The 16,058-nt window shown below is 37.4% G+C and overlaps 1 protein-coding gene and 1 pseudogene across 4 annotated transcripts in view; both read left to right on the top strand.

Annotated features, from left to right (window-relative positions):
• The window catches only part of Tmem117 (transmembrane protein 117), a 569,660-nt gene that overhangs the window by 198,493 nt on the left and 355,109 nt on the right, over positions 1 to 16,058 (top strand). The gene's annotated exons all lie outside the window — the stretch shown is intronic.
• The window catches only part of LOC147821496 (small ubiquitin-related modifier 2 pseudogene), a 99,392-nt pseudogene that overhangs the window by 60,464 nt on the left and 22,870 nt on the right, over positions 1 to 16,058 (top strand). The window contains exon 1 of the transcript XR_015446951.1: positions 1 to 16,058. This exon is cut by the window's left edge and continues 60,464 nt beyond it; it is cut by the window's right edge and continues 22,870 nt beyond it. The product of XR_015446951.1 is annotated as a small ubiquitin-related modifier 2 pseudogene (transcript).

Consider the following 16,058-nt stretch of genomic DNA (forward strand, 5'->3'; position numbering starts at 1 on the left):
AGTATTATATCTCAAGGAGCATCCATTTTCCTACGGATGATTCCATTTTATCCTTCTTTGTTGTTGAGTACTACTCCATTGCATATATCACATTTTCTTTACCCATTCATTTGTTGATAGACATAGTGGTTGCTTCCAAGATTGAGCTATTATAAGTTGTGCTTCTCTAAACATGGGTATGTATGGATCTCTCTAGTTTTTGGTACAGCAGTTTGCCCTATGACCTCACTGGCAGATCTAAGAAGAGTTGATTTTTCAGTTGTTCAGCTTTTTACTTGCTGTTAGAATGAAACTTTGTTTTTCTCTCCTATACAAGGAATTGGACCCAATGGTCTCATGCATGCTAGGCAAGCACTATCATGACGTTGTAACCCTTTACACATTTTAAAAAATTTTGAATACAAGTTCTAGGTCAGCCTGGGCAATTTAGTGAGATCCTGTCTCAAAATACAAAACAGAACAAGGATTGCAGATGTAACTCAGTGGGCAGGCCCTGGTTCAATCCCCAGTACCACCAAAAATTATTTTTAAACAGTCTTGCTGAATTTTCCAGATGAGACTTGAACTTGCAATCCTCCTGTCTCAGCCTCCCAACTAGCCAGGATTTCAAGTATGTGCCATGTACCTGATCCAGAGTGCCAGCTTCTAGGCTCCTTACCCGGTGAATGGGAACCTGGAATTTGAGAAAGAGGAGGAGCATAGGGAGAAAAATAGACACCTTGAGTGTGGAGTTGTCCTTAGAGAAAAGCAGACCTGAGTTTCCTCACTGTGGGGAGATAGGAGGTTGAATTCAGAAGTCCCCTCATCCCCCACAGCACAGAAATGATAAGCAGAAATGGCTGCAGGTAGTAACAGGCCGAGGCAGCGGCTGAGTCGGCCTCTTCGAATTCAGTGTGTGCTTAGTGGTGCAGAGAATGGTGGAATCTTTTCCCCTTGCCATTGGGAGTGGTGTGGTTGTGCTCCATGAGCTTTCTTCAAGCAGGATATGAGCAAGAGGTAGAAAATGAGACAGAGCTTGGGAATTTCTAGCAAGTTCTCAGGTGACGGGGATACTTCTGCTTCTGGGACAGGACTTAGAAAACCACCAAACTGTACTACAGCCAATTTCCTACCTGCATGTTGCTTGGTACATATAAGCAGGTCTATGTATGATGGAGAGATGTGTTACACTGTCCAGGTCCCAAGCTGTGCGCTTTTCTTTACAGCTGATCATTTACTTGTAGAAAGGAAAATGGACACCTGCATTTCCAGCTTTTGGTTACTACTATTTTTTCTTTTCTTAATGTTGTGCTTTTAACACTTTTCTTTTCCCCCTCATTTTATTTGTTCTCCTTACTCTGATCTTTCCTTATAACCTCTATTTGTTGTATTATCTTTTTTTCTATGTTCTATGAAATACTGTGACAAGTATGTGAAAAATAATATGACTTAATTAAGCTTAAGCTAAATTACCTTGCATCTAGCCTGAGAACAACAAAATACTTGCCATAATTTTTGTTATTAGCTTCACTTTGAAAGTTTTATTTGTTCAGGGGCTCCTTAAAAACCTTAGCAACTCAGTGCAGAAAAAAAATCATGAGGGAGTACAATAATAATGATGTATAAATCAGAGATGATTTTAGTCTTTGATGATGAAGTTTCCATAAGAAAAAAATGTTTTCCTTTTGGCTGTTATTACTGTATTACTAGCTAGAAGATCTGTCCAGCAACATCATGTAAAAGAGAAAAAGATGAACTTAAAAAAAGTGAAGAAAAAATTTAAATTAGAAAGAATGTCTTAAATAAGTCATTGTTTTATCCATACTAACATCCATAATTTATAAAGAACAAAGCCTGAGATGATCTCTATTTATTGATTCTTCAAAGAACTTATTTCTTTCATGTCATGATTAAGTAAACAATGATTAATTTTAGACAGTATAATAAAATCAAATAATATTTCTTAGTATTTCCCAGATTTAAAATGATCAGATTATATGGTTCCAAGACTCTGGAATAAATACAGTAATTCTCCAATTTATAAATGAGTTTGGTTTCAGGAGAATGTTGTAAGTTGGATTTGTTCATAAGAATGACAGAGTGAGTCTTATATGCCTTTGACACAAATATACATTGTAAACCATAAAATACAAAATCCGAGGTCCATTCATGTGTGTGAAAGTTTGCAACTTGAATGTTTGTAAATTGGGGACTTTCTATGTGTAACATTCATCTGGAAAATTTTGTGCTCAAATTTCTGTGTGTTGAAATAAGTATTAATACCACTAGAGGGCACTGCATATAAACTTTTGTACCGAATAAAGCAATACAGGAGGTAGAAGAACTTGGCAGAATTTAGTGGTGCAAGAGGTCTTCAGTAACCTATATATACTTATCCAAAATGTTGTTTATAAATTACGTCTTCAGAACTCAAGATGCATTTTTTTCTCTTAGAAACAGAAAAACAGGTAGTGGTATGTTCCCAAATCCCTGATTCTTAAGTCCCCAATGGCCTTTTAAATATACATTAGGTCAGATTTTTTTTTTAACTGTACAGAAGTAGACAACAAAAGCAACAAAGGCCCCTGTAAAACTACTGAACCCATTTATTTAAGAAATGAAGTTTGAAAAACAATCTATCAAATGAGGGGAACTAGGTCGGGGGGAAGGAAGGAAAGGAAAGCAAAAAAATGAGAAAAGAAGGAAAAAATGAAAAAGAATCTTTTGTAAATAAGGAGAGGAAGAGGGGCTGAGGGGAGGGTATGGGAATAGGGAAAAATAAGACTCAATATATATCATGTACAGGTACAAATTCCCTATGATGAATGTGATTATTATGTATACCTAAAATGTACCAATAAACTTAATTAGTTATAAAAAATAAATAAAACCCATCTAAATATAGAGGGTTCTATGGGGGGTAGGTTTAATTACAAAAGCCACTAGTTTGGCTCAAACACAAGAACAAAGCAAAAATACCCAAGAATGAACTGTGAATATGCAGATCAGCTGGATTAATACTCCTCCCAATTCCCTTCTGCTTTTGTGGGGTTTCCATGTTTTGGCCTCTTCCTAGAGTCTGATGGCTGCTTTTGCTTTCTGATGGCCACAACCTCTGCCATCTCTGTTTTCCTACCTGCCGCTGTTCCATAACTTTCCTGCTTCTTTTTCTTCAAAGGCAGCCAGATGTCGAACCAGTCCCAGCCTTTTCTTTTCTTTCTCCAGCAGTGGGGATTGAATTCAGGGCCTCTGTGCTGAACTACACGTCCCAGATCTTGTTATTTTTTATTTTGGGACAGGGAGTTGCTAAGTCACTGTGTGCAGCTGTTCCTCCCAGACTCAGGCTAGCAAATGTAAAGTCTTACAGTCCTGTTTCTCTCAGATCCAGTTTTAGGCATTGACACATCTGACTTCCACCTGGGAATGGAACCATCCTCGGGACCCCGGCATCTCCTTCGCCTCTTTCCCACCACGTAGGAGTAGTTCCTGTTTTCTCTTTCCCACTTCAACTTTCTTCCTCCTAACTTAATTACTGTGTTTGGATTATCTTTCTTCTCCCCTTAGGGCTTTCACTACATGAGCCTACATTTCAATCAATGAGTGTTTTAAACTAGATAGGAAAGAAAACAACCTGACAGTTAATTTCTTACCCTAGTTGCTCCCTTTCCCTTTCCTTTTTACTGAATGCACAGAATCTGAATTTTCTTTCTTCTCTTTGGGGCTAATGGGGATGGGGGTGGCAGGGCATGGTAAGCTCAGACCTGAAGGTGTGTGCTCCGCGACAAGTGTTAGGTGAGCACCTGAACCACAGCCCTCCTTCCTCTTCAGGTGGCAACAGTGTCATCCCAGGGTGCTTGTTGAGAATACGGATCCCCAGAGGTGTTGGGTAGCAGGAAAGTGCTTTGCCAATAAGCATCCTTAGATTATTCCAGGGAGAATGAGGGTGTTATCCTGGCTAGACACTGGTGGATTTTACAACGTCCCTGCCTCCTCAAGCCTTTCCTGCAAGTGTGTTGTGATTTTACAGTGCTCTCTTTTGTTTATGGCTTTTTTGTTTTAAGGCAACAAATATGTCACTATCACCAAGGAGACAGAAAAGGTATTATTAGTTGCTTGGTTTTAGTAAGGTTATGAAACAGTGATGGTTAGTAAAGATGGACATGGGCCTGATCTTCCTATTTAGGAATGCATCAGTGTTTATCCACCTACACTTTTCACAAAAGGAGAAAACATTCATGAAACCTTTTGTATGTGTTTGGTCTGCGTCTTAGGTGATAAATAATTGAAAGTATAGGTTGGCATTCTTTCTTTTTTTTTAGGGTAATGAGACATGATATATTTTTCTATAGATGACAAAAAAATAAATAAAAAGGCTCTGAAGTCTCACAGTTGTGGCAGCAAGTGTTCTCTGGTTTCAAAACCCCAGGTTCATAGTCTCATGGCATCCCCTCTCTTTGGACCACAAATTCTAAGGTCCAAGGACAAGATGGAGAGTAGATTTCACTGGACTGGTTAACTAGAGGAGTTTTGAATTGGAACAGTCTTTCTGAGTATGCAGCTAATAAACATGCAAAAAGTGAGAAGTAAACTGGTCCAGCTGATTCGTAGAGTATATTCAAATATGCTGGTGTTTAAATGGATGATAGGAGCTACACTACTCCTACACACTTAAAATATTATGGCATTTTAGGCTTTACAGCCTTTCATGACATCAAAGGTAATATTTCTACTCAAATAGAATGAGGACCTCAGTTTTAGAAAGATAAAGCAAGTTCACATGTATTTCGGCTAGACATGATGGTAAAAAAAGCTTCTGATGCGTCATTTAAAAATAGATCACTGAAATGACAGAGCTTTGATTTTTTTCAAAGTTCTTTTTAACATCTGACAAGTCTGCTTCTATCTACATAAGTCCCATGCTAATTAGTAATTAACCACTGTTATTTAATTAGACTAGTTGGTGCGCCAGGCATTCATCATTCCCAGTTCGGTGTGTGCCGGCTGCTCTTGGTGACCAGGCCACTCTGCTGGGCTCATTTCATGCTGTCCGTGGCAGCTGTGCCCAGGAAACATCAATATGAAGGGAGTGGCACTCACCCCGCTTGTCCACTAGATTCCTGAAATGGTTACAAAAGGAAAGAATGAATCTTTTCTGACTGAACAAAGAAACAAATTCTTTCCTTCAAGAAGTTCATTATATTTTCTTCTTTTCTACGAATTGGATTTCCTCTCTGATCATTTGGAAATGGTGCGTACACTTTAAGGAAAGCTCAGAATTGTGTCAGAGCTACTGAATTTGCAAAAAGTCCTCAGTATGCAATAAAAACTCATGAACTCTTAACACTTTTCTGAAGCTTTTAGTGAACAGGCTATAGTAAGTGAAACATATTTGAAAGAATTTTAATTAGAAATGGCTACCATAATTTATTTATTTATTTCATTAAGTTTATTGGTACATTTTAGGTATACAATACAGTTACATTCATCACTGGGGTCTTGTACCTTTACATGAAGTGTCTTGGTTCTTATTTTTTCCCCATTCCCCTGCCCTTCCTTCACCCCCTCCACCCTTCCCTATTTACAGATAATTTGTTTCCATTTTTTTCCTTTTCTCATATTTTTTCTTTTCCCTTCTTTTCTTTCCCCTACCCCTCCCACTTCCCCTACTCCTTAAGACCTTTTCTTCCTATTTCACAATATCAATTATACATGTTGATCCTTATTTACACCTTTAATTTTTCACACCAGAGAAACTATTTGGTGTTTACACATGTGTGTCCTATTTATTTAACTTAAGAGTATGGCTTCAATATACATCCACTTAGCTATAAATGTCTCTAGTTTCTCATTCTTTATGGCTGAGTAGTACTCCATTTTATAGAAAACCCACATCTTCTTTATTCAATCTCCAGTTGATGGGCTTTTGGGATGTTTACAAGTTTTAGCTATTACAAACTGTGGCTACTGTAATTTAGAGACATTTATTTTAATAAATAAGTTACATTATGTAGATTAGCACACTAACCAATTGTGCCACTTATTCCATCAGTTCACACATAAAAGGGACCTAGAATTATAAATTTCTAAAAGAACATTAATGTGCTTTGAACAACTCCTAGGACCTTATTAATATTTTATACAGAAAGTGTTCTTGATAATTAATTCTACTCTTGTAGCTGCACTTCACCAGAAACAGACTTCATCTAAGTCACTGGTTCTCAGCTCTGGGCAGAGGTCAGGAAGGAAGAGATTTACATAGCCAAATTGCCTCTTGAGTGTTTTGCTTGGTTAATTGTATTTTTGTTTAAAAGACAATTACTTGGGGTGGGGTTTTATTCTGGATAGCAGCCCCTTTTTCAAACACATTTGGTGGAAGATCATTTGATATGGGCATTCTCATCATTTCTCCACAATGGGATGCACACAAAATCATGTGATGAAAAGCACCTCTGACACTGGTGCAAGCACTGTGGAAATGAGTATGGAGATACTTCAAAGAACTAGGACTGAAAGTCCCATTTGACCCTACTATTCCACTGCTGGGGATCTTCCCCAAAGAATTAAAAGAATCTTACCACAGTGATATATGTGTGTCCATGTTCATAGCAGTGGAATTTGTAATAGCTAAAACTTGGAAACAGCCCAAATGCCCATCAACTGGAGACTGGATAAAGAAAATGTGATTTTTTTAATAAAATGGAGTACTACTCAGCCATAAAAAATGAGAAATTAGAGACATTTATAGCTAAGTGGATGCACATTGAGGTGATACTCTTAAGTGAAATAAATAGGACACACATGTATAAATACCAAATAGTTTCTCTGGTGTGAGAAACTGAAAGTGTGATACTCTTAAGTGAAATAAATAGGACACACATGTATAAATACCAAATAGTTTCTCTGGTGTGAGAAACTGAAAGTGTAAATAAGGACTAAATGTATAATAGGTAATGTGAAATAGGAAAAAAAGGGGCAAAGGGGAAGGAAGTGGGAGGGGTAGGGGAAAGGATAGAATGGAATGGGATTAATATGAGAAAATGGAAAAATAGGAACAAAATCTTTGTAAATAGGGAGGACTGGAGGGGTTGAAGGGAGAGCTGGGCAAGGGTGAAAAATAAGAACCAAGAGAGACTATGTAAAGGTGCAAATTTCCAATGATGAATGTCATTATATTGTATACCTAAAATGTACCAATGATTAGAATGAATAATCGATAATGTGAAAATAGGAAGAAAAGGTCCAAAGGGGTAGGGGTAGTGGGAGGGGCAGGAGAAAGGAAAGAAGGGAAAGGAAAAAAATGATGAGAAATGGAAAAAATGGAAATAAAGTCTTTGTAAATAGGGAAGGGTGGAGGGGGTGAAGGGAGGGCTAGGAATGGGGAAAAAATAAGAACCAAGATGCATTATGTAAAGGTACAATTCCCAATGAGAAATGTCATTGTGTTGTATACCTGCAATGTACCAATAAAAGAATTTTATACAAAAAAAAAAAAGAAAAAGAAAAAGAAAAGCACGTCTGACAAACCTTGTACCACCGGCACACTGCTGAACGGCTGGACAGAGGTAGTTTCTGCCGCCTGGAAGTCTCATTCTAGCTTCCCAAGCACACCCACCTGCAGTAGCTCCGAGGGAGCAGCAGAGGTGGAGACAAAGGCTCAGAAAGGGTATTGGTTTCTTCAAACTTTTAGTTAGTAAGCCCTGGATGCTTTTAGTTAGTAAGCCCAGTTAGGGCCAGGATGCATATCTGTTGCTTGCTCATCTGGGGCTCTCTTCTCTATACATTTCTCCTTCTCTTCTTTTTCATCTTCTTTTGGATACAGGTGTTTAGACAAAGAAATATTTTTTTAAAAAAATATATTTATTGGTACATTTTAGGTATAAAATACATTTACATTTATCATTGGGTGTTTGTACCAGAACATGATGTATCTTAGTTTTTATTTTTTCTCCCATTACCTGTGCACCCTTCACCCCCATCCACCCTTCCCTATTTACACAGAGTTTGATTTCATTTTTTTTCCTCACAATTTTTTCTTTCCCTTCTTCCCTTTCCCCTTTCCCTTCCACCATCCCCAAACCCTTGGACCTTTTCTTATTTCAAATTATCAATTACTCATTTTAATCATTTTTATCCTTATTTACACTTTCAATTTCTCACACTAGAGAAACTATTTGGTATTTACATGTGTGTCCTATTTATTTCACTTAAAAGTATGGCCTCAATATGCATCCATTTAGCTATAAATGTCTCTAGTTCTTCATTCTTTATGGCTGAGTAATACTCCATTTTATAAAAAAACCACATCTTTATCCAGTTTCCAGTCGATGGGCACTTGGGCTGTTTCCAAGCTCTAGATATTACAAACTGTGCCGCTATAAACATAGGTGCACATATATCGCTGTGGTATGATTCTTTTAATTCTTTGGGGAAGATTCCCAGTAGGGGAATAGCTGGGTCAAATGGGACCTGTAGTTCTAGTTCTTTGAGGTATCTCCATACTGATTTCCACAGTGATTGCACCAATCTACATTCCCACAAATAATGGAGAAGGGTTCCTTTCTCTCCACATCCCTGCCAGCATTTGTTATTGGTTGATTTCTTGATAGCAGCCATTCTTTGTGGGGTGAGGTGGAATCTCGGTGCTGTTTTCATCTGCGTCTCTTGAATGACCAGTGATGTTGAATATTTTTTCATATATTTATTTGCTGTTTTTATGTCTTTGTCTGAAAAATGTCTGTTCATTTCGGATGCTCATTTTTGAATTGGGTCTTTGAATTTGGGAGGTCTGATTTTTTTCAGTTCTTTATATGTTCTTGATAGTTGACCTTTGTCTGAGCTACAGCTGCTAAATATTTCTTCCCACATTGTAGGTTGTCTCTTAGCTCTGTTGGTAGTTTCTCTTGTAGTGCAGAAGCTTTTTAATATGATGAGATACCAGTTGTTGATTCTTTGTGCTAGCTCCCGTGCTACTAAAGATTTGTTCATAAAGTCTTTTCCTATGCCAATGTCATCAAGAGTTCTACCTAACTTATCTTCCAGCAAGTTTAGTGTTTCTGTCTTAATATTTAGATCTTTAATCCACTTCAATCTTAGTTTAGTGCACGGTGATAGGTATAGGTCTAGTTTTAATCTCTGACAGGTTGAAATTCAGTTTTTCCAACACCATTTATTAAATAGGCTATCTTTCCTCCAATGAGGGTGGTTGGCTCCTTTGTCAATGATGAGGTGGCTGAGTGTGTCTGGAGTTGTTTTTGCATCTTCTAATCTATTCCTCTGATCTTTGGGTCTGTTTCTTTGTCAGTACCATGCTGTTTTTATCACAGAAGCTTTGTAGTATAGTTTCAAGCTGGGGATTGTGATGCCCCAAGCCATGTCTCTGTTGCCTAGAATTGCATTTGCTATTCTAGGTTTCTTCTGTTTCCAAATGAATTTTTGGATTGTTTTCTCTAGTTCTGTGAAGTATATTGTTGGAATTTCAATTGGCATTGCATTGAATCTACATAGCAGTTTTGGAAGTATGACCATTTTCACTATATTGGTTCTTCTTACCCAGGAACAAGGAATATCTTTCCATTTTCTTATATCCTCTTCAATCTCCTTCTTCAGAGTTCTGTAGTTTTCAGTGTAGAGGTCTTTTGCTTCCTTTGTTAGGTTGATTCCTAGATTTTTCATTTTTTTGGATGCTATCATAAAAGGAATTGTTTCCCGAATTTCTCTCTCAATAGGTCTGCTTTTTGCGTTTAATAAGGCTATTGTTTTTTGAGTGTTGATCTTATATCCAGTTACTCTACTGAATCTGTCAATTAGGTCTAGAAGACTTTTGACTGAGTTTTTTGGGTCCTCTATGTAAAGTATCATATCATCAGCAAATAATGACAGTTTCACTTATTCCTTTCCTATCTTTATTCCTTTTATCCCTTTCTCTTTTCTAATTGCTATGGCTAATGTATCCAGAACTACACTGAACAGGAGTGGTGATAGTGGGCATCCTTGTCTTGTTCCTGATTTTAGCATGAAAGTTTTCAGTTTTTGACCATTTAGTATGATGTTGGCTGTTGGTTTTCATAGATAGCCTTAATCAGGTAGAGATAAAAGCCTCCTATTCCAATTTTCTGTAGTGTTTTTGTCATGAATGGGTGTTGGATTTTGTCAAATGCTTTTTCTGCATCTATTGAGATGATCATGTGGTTTTTGTCCTTGACTCTGTTAATATAGTGTATTACATTTATTGATTTATGGATGTTGAACCATCCTTGTATCTCTGGGATAAATCCGACTTGGTCAGGGTGTATGATCTTCTTGTTGACCCTCTGTATTCTGTTTGTCACTATCTTGTTGAGGATTTTTGCATCTATGTTCATTAGGGAGATTGGTCTGTAGTTCTCTTTTTGGTTTGGGTCTTTCCCTGGTTTTGGAATCAAAGTAACACTTGCTTCCAGGAATGAATTTGGTAGCCTTACTTCCCTTTCAATGTCCTTGATGAGTTTAAAGAGTAATGGCAATAGTTCTTCTTTGAATGTCTTGTAGAATTCAGCAGTGAAGCCATCAGGACCTGGGCTTTTCTTTGTTGGTAAGTTTTTTATTCCATTTTCAATTTCACTCATTGTAATTGGGGCGTTTAGAATTTCTATATCTTCTTCATTTAAATTTGGCAATTTGTATGTATCTAGGAATCTGTCCATTTCTTCTGTGTTTTCCATTTTATTAGAGTACAGATTCTCAAAGTGGGTATTGATGATTCTCTGGATTTCTGCTGGATTTGTTGTGGCTTCACCTTTTTCATTCTTAATTGCATGGATTTGAGCCTTTTCTTTCCTTTTTTGGATAAGGTTGGCTAAAGGTTTATCAATTTTATTTATTCTTTCAAAAACCCAACTCTTTGATTCATTGATTTTTTTGTATCATTCTCTTAGTCTCCATTGCATTGATTTCTGCTCGGATCTTTATAATTTCCTTTCTTGTATGAGCTTTGGGTTTGTTATGCTCTTCTTTTTCTAGGAGCTTGAGGTTCTGCATTAAGTTATTTAACTGATATGGGCATTCACTAATATGTTATCCTAATATGGGCATTCACTGCTTTGAATTTCCCACATAGAACTGCTTTCATTGTGTCCTACAGATTCCTGTATATTGTACTGGCATTATCATTTACTTGTAGAAACTGTCTAATTTCTTCTTTAATTTCCTCTGTCACCCATTGGTTGTTCAGGAGGGTGTTGTTCAATTTCCATAAATTTGTGGGTGTTTTGCAGTTTCTTATGTTATTGATCTCCAGTTGTATTGCACTATGGTCTGATAATATACAGGGGATAACTTCGATTCTTTTACATTTACTTAGATATGTCCTATGAGCTAGCATGTGCTCTATTTTTCAGAATGACCCATGTGCAGCTGAAAAGAATGTGTATTATGATTTTGTGGGGTGGAACACTCTGTAAACATCTATTAAGTCCATTTGTTCAATAGCTTCATTTAGTTCTAGAATTTCATTGTTAATTTTTTTCTAGTTGATCTATTTGTGATAGAGGGGTGTTGAGGTCCCCCACTACAATTGTTTTAGTGCTTATTTGGTTTTTCGTGTCCATTAATATTTGTTTTTTATAGTTGGGGGCATTCGTATTGGGTGCATATATATTTAGGATTATCATCTCTTTCTCTTGGATTGTTCCTTTCACAAGGATGTAGTGACCATCTTTACACAAAGAAATTTAAATACGTTGTCGTTATTACGTCAAGTTTTGTTTAAAGTTTTATTTCAACACAATTATTTCTAATTGAATTTCATTTTTAAGTTTGTAGGTTCACTAACCATTATATATATATATATATATATATAAAAATTATAAACTGTGTAAGGGATGCCTTTTGTACTCTATTAGTGTATGGGAGACTTTATATTCCTAATTATCAATGATTGGTATTATATCTTTGTAAGTTTTAATGAAGGCTTTATGTACATGATTAATGCTTCCCCCAAATATCTTGGTGTACAACAATCTCCAACTTTATAAGAAAGTTCCAGTTGCTGGTAATTTGCAATAGAATCTGGTGGGTCCAGATATTCAGCGAATGAAGCCCTTACTTCCATTACCATGCTGTAATACAAGGAATGCTTTAGGCAGTATTGGCATTCCCTTAGACATTTCTAATACCTAATGGTATGTATTAAAGATAAATTAAAAATTAAGAACAAACTAGGTTGTAGAATCCTACATCACTCGCTCAAGCCCAGTAATCAGGTCTATGATAGAAGAAATAGCTCAGTTCCTTCAGTGAAAATAGGGTCTGTGTTATCAGTGCTCGATGTCATTCTCAGTGAGTCATTATCTACTCACGGAGCTTTTTAAAAAAAATATTATATGGAGACCAGTGTGACAAGGGTCAAAATACTAAAAGCACAGAAGTGGTAAGCCTCCTATTGTCCACCATCTGTGTATTCTTCTCTTGGTCTAAGGCTAACCATGAAGGATGTATGAAGTGGTTTCCTGGGATAGCAGAACTCAAGAACTCATTTTCAGCTCACAACTCCTGACTTCTAGTTGATTATTGGGTGTCATCAAGCTCTGTGTCCTTGTGACATCATTGGCTCCCACCTATAAGCTGGGGAAAGTAGCTGAACATTATTTTTTATATCTTTCAATCCTAAAGTTTTATGTGAATATTTAAGCAAATATGCTTAAATTTTTGGATGTACAGCAAGGCTCTAAATTATCATTTAAACCCAGGGTCAGCAACTGTCCATGTAAACTTAAGGTTTCTATAAAAATTATTGAGTTATCAGTAGTCGGGTTATTGTATGGCTGTTTTAAGGAATCAACAGTTTGTCAAAATTAACCAGCTGCCAGAATTTAGCCCACAATCTCCACTCCATTTGGGAAAAATGCTGAGGACAGAATGGAGGCTACAGTACTAGAAATTCCAAAACCCAAAGACTATTCTGTTTACACATCAGTTTATTTAAATAATAACTTTTACCATGATTTCTGGTGCTGGCTGAGTTTGGTGATAGAAACTACAAAACTTGAAAAACTCATTTGTTTCTTTCTGTATATAGTCTGAGATCAGGGCAGAGCTTATGAAATTGTTTGCTAAAAATATGAATAGCAGGGAAATTCACGGATTTGATTATTATTTTCCATTTCACAGATTAACTGACATCTAGTTGTGTGATGAGAGATTTGTGTACTGTTATATAAACATGGGAAGGAAGGGTAGCCTTGGCACATTAGCCTGACCTGGCCTCTACATGGTTTCCTTCTTCATGGCAGGGTCAGTTGGTTATCTAGCACAAAACTCAAATTCTTCAATGTAGATCTGCTTTAAATGCAGACCAAAAAAAAAAATATTTCATTGTTTAGAGTCTGCTTACCCGACATCTGGTAACCATAGATGAGACAGACTCTAGCTAAGAAAGACAAAGTCCTGCTGCCCTTTGAACCCTCAGACCCAGACAGTCTGCACCTTGCTGGTGAGCAGCCTCACTAGGCAGGGAAGCCCCTCTCCAGTTTCTCCTTCCTCCCCTGGAGGTCCCTTGCCCTCTTTTTCTTCTGGGCAGTGGCCTCCTACTGTTTCTGGAAGTGTTCTTGCTCAGAGGAACTTCTCACGCAGTTATAAGTACCACTCAGAAAGGTATGCCTGCCTGTCTGTGTTAGTTACTTTTCTCTCCATGCTGAGATAAAATACCTGACACCCAAAGTTAAAAGGGGAAAGGATTTATTCAGCTCACAGTTTGTAGAAGTTTCAGTCCATAGTCGGTTGGCTCCAAGACAGGGATGGCAAACAGGCCATGCAGAGGAGAAATAACATGGTACACACAAGGCAGAAAAGGCAACAAAGAGACCTTAACAAAATTTTTCTTCCCCTTTTATCCCATCCAGACTACTGGGATTAGGTTGGTTCCGAACCAATCACTCACATGTAGTGGTTTAGTAATCACATGCTCTTAATTCCAGCATCACACATTCAGATTCAACCATGGCTGAAAAAGGCTGCATGAGGCTTTGGGGGATATCTAAACACAAACCATAAAACTTTTATAGGCCTGCCTTTTTCTTGATCAACCTCCAGATCCTTGAACTTAGTACAAATGTCTGTCATATGTCTAGAGTATATCATTTAAAAATAATAAGTCAAGTTAATAGCTTCTTACTAGGCATGAAGAAAGTAAAATGTATATAAATGGTACATTAGAAGTATTGTTCTAGGTGGGTATGATGGTACATGCCTGCTATCCCAGAACTCTAGGGGTCCAGGGCAGGTGGATCACATGATCAAGCACAGCCTGGGCAATTTAACTACTTAGAGAGACCCTACTTCAAAATAAGAAATATGAAAGGACAGTGGTTGTAGTTCACTGCAAAGACCCTGGGTTTAATCCCCAGTACCACACACACACACATGCACACACACACTCATAGACACACTGTAAAATTTTAGGGTGTAAAAATTTTTTACTTGGTTGCTCTTTTTATATGAACACTAAAAGAAGTTTGAAAGAATGAAACAGCCAAGGAGTAAAAGTTAGAATCTTTGAATTTGAGGCTTTACTAGCTGTGCAACCTAGGACAAGTCACTCAGCCTCTCTGAGATTCAGGTTCATTACTGAAAAATAATAGTGATCTACTTATAAAAATAATTATTATTTTACCTAAACAATACAGAAGTGGTCAGAAAGGTGTAAAGGGAGTTTGTGAATTCTAAAGTACAAGGCAACAAAAAGGGTCGACTTCATCTTCAAATTCTAGCCTCAACACTGAGGTGACTGAGGGAGATCTCTTTGAATTTTGTTTTTAAGTACTGGATGAGTATAATAATACTACTGTATGGTAGTCAGCTTGACATGACTATAACTATCTTGAGTCATAACCACTATGATTGCCCCAGAATGGCCTTAACTGAGTTTTCCTGCAGTTTCCCAGCAAACTCTAAGTAGAGAAAACCATGAGTGTGATATGTAGAACTCTATAACCAGAATTTTGTGCTAGGGATTTTCCTGACTTTTTGATCTTACCTTAAGATAAACCAGCTACATTTTGGATATGATGAAATCAGTTTTGCATGGACCAATATACTGTAGAGAAGATTCCTTCTGACCCAAATTAATGGGAGCTACCTGGTTATATTGCTCAGCTGTCCCATCGTTGGGGAAAAATACCTGATGTCTGGAACATAAAGGAGGAGAAGCTTATTTTGGCTCAGAGTTTCAGAAGTTTCAGCCCATGGTCAGGTGGATGCAAAGCAGAAATATCGTGTGAGAAGGGCATGGCTGAGAAAGGCTGCACAATGGATGACGTCTCCTGCAGACAGACTTGTGTAGGTGCTTCAGGAGTAAAATGAAGTACAAATATACTATAAGGCGTGTAGAATGTGAGTGTATTCAAGAAGCAAGACGCTTAGGTTGTTTTCAGTTCTCACATGCCATTAGATGGTTAGGTAATAATTATTTACTTGAAAAACAATTTTGAAATGTGATGTGTGAAATGTTAGGAGAGAATAATGCTGAAGAATACAATGAGGATCAAAATAATCCTTCTCATAATTCACACACACATAGTAGTCACATACATTATATTCAAACTTTAAAAATATTACTCAAGTACAGAGATGGAAAACAGAAAAAGGAGGCTTCCTTTTAATTTAATTTCCAGATGGTGAATTACATCAATGAATCCTGGCATCTAATCAAAAACTACAAATGAAGGAAGCAGATTAATTATCAGACTACGGTTCAGTGGCTTTAACAAGATACTGAATGTTTTTACTCATGTTGACTGATGAACCCAGAAAATTGCAAACGCCTTTCTTGAATTAAGAGTAGTAAGGTGACTTGATTTTCCTTCGTGTTCACAGGAGGATGGGGAAGACCTTCTTAGAAGATAAGCATGATAAAGTGGGACATTTGCTCTTTGTGAGCCAGTGGGTAGTATTGCTCAGTGTAGGTGACAGGAGATGTGGCCATTGGTCTGGGCACTGCCTCAGGGTGTTGCAGCAAGGACAGGCAGGCAAGATGAGAAGCCATCCGATACATCTGCTGCTGCTGGGTAGCATACATGGTGCTGTGTATGCTGAGGAGCAGAAAT

This window comes from Heterocephalus glaber, unplaced genomic scaffold, assembly GCF_053883595.1.
Source record: "Heterocephalus glaber isolate CG9 unplaced genomic scaffold, H.glaber_assembly_v1.0 deba00001733, whole genome shotgun sequence".
In the NCBI taxonomy this organism is placed as follows: Eukaryota; Metazoa; Chordata; class Mammalia; order Rodentia; family Bathyergidae; genus Heterocephalus; species Heterocephalus glaber.